Raw genomic sequence first — 6,300 nt, 5'->3', positions numbered from 1 at the left:
AACCCCCTTCCCCTCCCCCTTTTCTGATGAAGGGTCTAGGCCCGAAACGTCAGCCTCTCTGCTCCTATGATGCTGCTTGGCCTGCTGTGTTCATCCAGCCCTGCACCTTGTTGTCTCGGATTCTCCAGCATCTGCAGTTCCTACTATCTCATCTACGCTGACCCAGGTTTCTACACTGAACTAGTCCCATTTGCCTGTGTTTGGCCCATATTCCCTATAAACCTTTCCTATCCATGTACCTGTCTGGCCTCAAGAGCCTCGAGGTGCAGCACAGCCTCTCAGCCTCATCGTGGACTCCCGGCCTCAAGGTGAATCCAGAGTGGACTCCCGGCACGCATGGCCTTGAGAACCTCGAGGTGAATGCCAGTGTGGTTTGGAGGCGAGGGCCAACAAGGACTGGCACGGACTGAAGATGAAGCCTGGTGCAGGCTGCAGGCCAGGTGCCAATGCAGACTGGATTGGAAGGACTGTTATTCTGAAATTTTAATTTCCTTATTTTTCTAATTTTTTTCTAAGTTGCTGGAAAAGCTCATCAGGTCTGGCGGCATCTATGAAGAAAAAATCAGACAATGTTTTGGGTCTGGTGGCCCTTTTTATTTCTTTATTTTCGTAATTTTTCCCAAGGATTTGAACTTAAGAATCTGTACCTAGTTACCTCCGTATCGAAGATGGCGCCATAATGGGTGACTTGTAAACTTTTCCCTGTACTTATGTGAGTACTGACAATAAAGTTAATTCTAATTTTACTCGCCTCTACCATTTCTTCCAGCAGCTCATACCATATACACGCCACTCTCTGTGTGAAAAAGTTGCCTTCAGGTCCCTTTTAAATCTTTCCCCTCTCACCTTACACCTTTGCCCTCAAGTTTTGAACTCCTCTACCCCAGGGAAAAGACCTTGGCTATTTACCTTATCTATGCCTCTAGTGATTTTATAAACCTCTAGAAGATCACCCTCAGGCAGCTATACTGTAAGACCAGATAGAGGACATAAGTTTAAAGTGAGGAGCAAATGGTTTAGAAGAGTTATGAGAGAATTTTTTCACCCAGACTGCGGTAGAAATATGGAACGTGCTACCCAAGATGGTGAAGGAGATTCTGTCGCAACATTTTAGCATCTGGATGAGCACTTAAAATGCAAGGGCATATGAACCAAATGCAGGTAAATCAGATTAATGTAGTTTAGTATTGGTTGGTCAGCATAGACATGGTGGGCCCAAGGGTCTGGTTCTATAGTGTATGACTTTGAATCGAAATGTTAAGTCTGTTTTTCTCTTTCCACAGATGCTACCAGAATGTTTTTTGTTTCCGATTTCCAGCATCCGCTGCTAATTTCAGACCTGACCATATTGTTCTGATTCCACATGTGGATTTTTACACTGCACTCAGTGGGACAGGTCGGGAAACAGATCAAAAGAGGGAGAGAGAAAAACAATACAAAGGGGGCGGGCGAAATACACAACGGTTTCCAATGGGTTGAGTGGATGTGAGAGACAAGTTTCACTTCCCCCATGGTGAGCGGTATTGGCTGACATAACGTTGAGTGTTAAGTCTCCGCCTCTGACAAGCAGAGAGATCCCGGTGAAGAGAGCAGCATGGGGAAGGGAAGCCGGGGCTTGGCTCTGTTTGCATTGGTGGAATAAAGAGTTGGCGCTTGCCGGACAGAGTGAGTTTTTAATCCCGTCAGGGCTGGTGTTGAGCCGGCTTGGCCAGCGAAGCAGAGGGCAAGTGGAGTGAATGCTTGTTCCTCACTGGATCCACACGCCCCAGTGTAGACCGATGCTGTGATACAGTGCGAAAGAGAAGGAAGCTGAAGGCAGGGCGCATAAATGAAGACTGAGACATGGAAAGTGGACGAAAGACTATAGCAGCGCTGTAGAAGGACGGGCGAGCCGTACAGAGGTCACAAAGGTACTGGTGGTAGTGGGGAAATTGTTTAAATAGCGCTTCCCTCTGAGAACCCGGAGACTCAAAAAGGAGACAAACACAGAGGTCGAAGAGGACACTGCAAGGACTGGGCAGCTAACTGGCAACTGGGAAAACCGACTCGATTTTTGTTGAAAAAGTCTTTACCCCGAGAACACTCAGTAAGTACGAACACATAACCTAGTGTCGTGTGATTTTCTGACCTTCAGCATTACTTGATATGCTGTCCACTGCCGAGGAAGCCATATGGAGGCGGGAGGACTCTCATCTCCCTCCCCTCCCCTTGAGTATGAATGCCAGAGAGTGAACAATGTGATTAAAATGAGCTGAGCTCGATTATCATTAGAATTGGAGGCTGACTGTCAGTAACAGCGTCTCGGTGAAATGAGAGCGCTTTTGTTTTTCTGTGTGCGTTTTGTGTATTTCTTTAATGCCGCTAGCCTGCCCATTTCTTCTGTCGGCGAGGGGTGTTATTTTTAAGAAATTGCAGTTCCAGCACAATGGAAAGTGGACGGGTTTCCAGTCCTCTTTGCTGTTTGCAATGTGGTGACAAAAGGAGAGCTGAACGATTGATTGTGGTGTAATGAGGCTGTGTGTGTGTATGGCGATTGGATACACAGACATGTCTCCAGTATTCTGCTACATGTGGTGGCTTAAGTAACAAGGCATACCTTGATTGAAGGTGTCATCAACAGTGCTATCAAGCAGCATCTGCTCAGCAATAACCTGCTCACTGATGCCCAATTTAGGTTCTGCCAGGGCCACTCAGCTCCTGACCTCATTACAGCCTTGATTCAAACATGGAACAAGAGAGCTGAATTCCAGAGATGGGTTGAGAGTGACAGACTTTATCTTTGAGGCTGCATTAGACTCAATGTGGCATCCAGGAGCCATAGCAAAACTTGAATTAATGGGTATTGGGGCCAATCTCTCTGGAGTCATGCCTGGCAAGTAGGAAGATGGTTGTGGTTGTTGGAGGTCAGTCATCTCGGTTCCAGGACATCTCTGCAGGAGTTCCTCAGAGCAGTGTCCTTGTCCCAATCATCTTCAGCAGCTTCAATGACCTCCTGTCTATCATAAGATCGGAAGTGGGGATATTTTGCTGATGATTACTGAACATTTTGCATTCACAACTCAGATATTGACGCAGTCCACAGTCAAATGTGATAAGATCTGGACAATATCCAGGCTTGGGCTGACAAGTGGCAAGTGTGGCACTGGTGTTACAAATACCACATAATGACCCTTTCCGATAAGAGATAATCCAACTATCGCCCCTTGACATTCAATGGTGTTGCCGTCACTGCACCAAATCCACAAACATCCACTCTCCACCATCGACACTCAGCTGTGTGTACGATCTAGAAGATGCATGACAGAAATTCACCAAAGATCCTGAGACGACACCTTCCAAACCCATAATTACAAGGGCAACAGGTAGATGGAAACACCACCAAATGCAAGTTCCCCTCCAAGCCACTCATCATCCTGACTTGAAAATATATCACTAATTTCCTCCCTAAGGGCATTCTGAGTCAACCCACAGCATGTGGACTACGGTGGTTCAAGAAGGCAGCTTGCTACTTACTACCTTTTTCAAGGGCATCTAGTCACCAGCAATAATAATACTGGCTCAGCCAGAAAAGCCCATGTCCCATACACGAATAAAAACAACAGTACCTGAGTTTTATAAATAGAGGTTGAAAGCAAGGATGTTATGATTTAAAAAATAATTGGTTTAGCCTCAGCTGGGGATATTGTCCTATTCTGTCTCCTGCCCTTTGGGAAATGTACCCAGGCGTTCAAGGGGGCAGAAAAATATTGAGAATGATGCCAAAGCTGAGGGATTTTGGTTACGTTGGATAGATTGGGAAATGACACCAGCTTCCGTGGAGAGGAAATTTGGTGCTCAAAATTGAGAGGAGTCTGAGCATAGTAGAGAAAGAAGAACTTTTCCACTGGCAGAGGACACTAGATTATAGGTGACTGACTATTGATGACAGGAGGAGCTTTTTTTATTGCTCATTAAGAGGTTGGGATACACAACTTAAGAGTGTGGTGGGGGCAGATTTCAATTGTGGTTTCCAAAAGAAGTGGGCCGTTATCTGAAGATAGACAAATTTCAGGGTTAAGTGATAGGAACAGGGGTGTAAAATGGGCTGAGTGCTCTTGCAGAGAGCTAGTGTGGGGACATGAAGGGCCCAATGGCTGTCTTGCATGCTGGAGCCATTCTGATTTTTTTTTTAATGTGTGAAAGAGGTATAGAGAGAAAAAAGCAGGCTGGTTTAAAAACAAACTAAATGCCTGCTTTAGTGAGTCCTGTCTAATCCTAATGGAAACTGGCTCAGCTGTTTTTAAATCACTTTGACCATGAGCAGTTGTCAGTCTGAAATTTGAGCTGATACTTCAATTCAGTCCTTTTTTTTTTGTCGTTTTGCCTTGTGATGTTTGTATAGCACATTGCAATGACACCAGAAAGCAGGAACTGCCTTTTTGTCCTGTACCACACTTCACTATTTGATTGGGGTGCAGATTAATCCAGTCAATCTCAGGTCGCTTGGCTAACTTTGACTGACTGACTGGAAAACAGCTGAGCTGTTCAGGTTTGGAGTGTTCTGCCTCACTGCCTAGTCGTGACTGCTTTCAGCTCTGATGGTGCGAAGAAAGAAAACTGCTTTTGCTTGTTTTGGCATCACAGACTAATGTTTATATTCCACCAACATTTAAGTGGGTAGCATCAGCTAAACTAGGCCAGCAAGCTTGCATTTACAGGGGTGATTAGAGTTGTCGTGAGCAGGTTGGGGAGTGGAGGAAAGGAAATCACACAGGAATCCTTTGCTGAATACATACCCAAATGGATGTTGGGTTACAGAAGGATCAGCTGTAGTCCTCTGTCAGTAAAGTAGCTGCTGGTAGTCAGTTAATGGCTGCTTGCTCCCCAGAGGAGATTCTGACTCTATGAAATCACTTTGTTTATGGAATGCAGTATTTTTACATTTTGGAAGTTACGCCTGCAAAGAAAATGATCAAGCTGTGCATAAAATGAAGCAGTTTAAAAAATCTAATGGCATAACATGTTTAATATCTTCTCTGTTCATGTATAGTTCGTTCTCATCGACATGCATGTACCTGACTTTATTCTAATGACATTGATTATGGAAGCAGATGTTTACTAAAGGTGGAGACTAGGACTCAAACGCAGGGGGCTGGAAGAAGAAAATCCACCAGTTTGCTTTGTTTAAAAGCCTGCAATAGAAGGCTGTTGTGTTTTTGACCTGTGTCCTTTTCTGAAAATGAAGGAAATAGGTTCAGGGTTGACTGGCAGTAACTATGAGCTGAAGTGCTGAGAATCAGCAGACCACTTTGCTGCAGGACCCCTAGTATGTTGTACATACCTGGCAAACTGATTCATTTACTTTGCAGAAGAGGTTTCTGGTTTGAAGAAAGAGAATAGGAATTGGCTAATTGAACACACACTGAGCACAGTACCACTTAGTAAGCTGCATGCCATAGTCTGTCACCAAGCAACATCTTTACAAATAACCCATTCTAATTCTTTTGTCAAATCCAATGCAGACTAGATAATGTGCCAGAAAAGAGATTCTGTAGATGGATGTATAAATATTTTTGATTGTTTGTTTTACATCAAAAAGTGGGAGCTGAGGCTGGGGAAAGGGGAAGTGTATGTGATGATGTTGTCAAGTACTGTTTATTGATTTGATTGTGGAGGAGTCCTTGAAATAGGCATTCCTGTGTACACTGTGGTGGTCAAAAATGGAATTTGATAAAAGATGGACTGAAAATGAATGTAGTAAAAAGAGGCAATTCAGAGAAGGTCCACTAGATAAGTTCCAGAGATGAAAGACTTGGTTTATGAAGAGAGATTAGAACGCAGGCCTAAACTACTCAGTCTAGTGAGAATAGGCCTAATGAGACAAAATCAGTTTAAGGTATATAAGATGTTTAAAGGGGTTGATAAAGTAAATGTAGAGTGGATGTCTCCCCTTGTAAGTAATCTAGAATGGGAGGTCATAGTTTTAGGCTAAAAGGTGACAGTTTTAGATCAGATGAGAAATTACTTCTTTCAAAGGGTCATGAATCTGTGGGGCTTGCTACCCCAAAGTATGGTGAATGTTGGGACACTGCATAAATTTGAGGAAAGACTGATTCTTAATCAGTAATAGTTTAAACAGTTTTGGGGAGCAAGCAGGAAAGTGGAGTTGTGGTCGGGATTGTATTAAATGGTGGAGCAGGCTTGAGGGTTTGAATGACCTACTCCTGCTCCTAGTTTTTGTTCTAAAAGGTATCCCTATACTTTGTGTAAGAGAAATTGTCAGCTGTTTGTCTGACACAAAAGGATATGCTTATTAATCAC

General features: G+C 43.9%; 1 protein-coding gene across 2 annotated transcripts in view; it reads left to right on the top strand.

Annotated features, from left to right (window-relative positions):
• Window positions 1-1,496: 1,496 nt before the first annotated feature.
• trak1a (trafficking protein, kinesin binding 1a) overlaps window positions 1,497-6,300 on the top strand; it is a 189,126-nt gene continuing 184,322 nt past the window's right edge. For both annotated transcript variants that reach the window (XM_048613609.1, XM_048613592.1), the window contains exon 1: window positions 1,497-2,086. The gene's annotated coding sequence lies outside the window, so the exon portion shown is untranslated. The remainder of the gene's footprint in view (window positions 2,087-6,300) is intronic.

This window comes from Rhincodon typus, chromosome 2 (genome assembly GCF_021869965.1).
Source record: "Rhincodon typus isolate 14 chromosome 2, sRhiTyp1.1, whole genome shotgun sequence".
NCBI classification, from domain to species: domain Eukaryota; kingdom Metazoa; phylum Chordata; class Chondrichthyes; order Orectolobiformes; family Rhincodontidae; genus Rhincodon; species Rhincodon typus.
The sequence above is the reverse complement of the archived record's forward strand: the minus strand, read 5'-3'. Positions and strand labels throughout refer to the sequence as shown.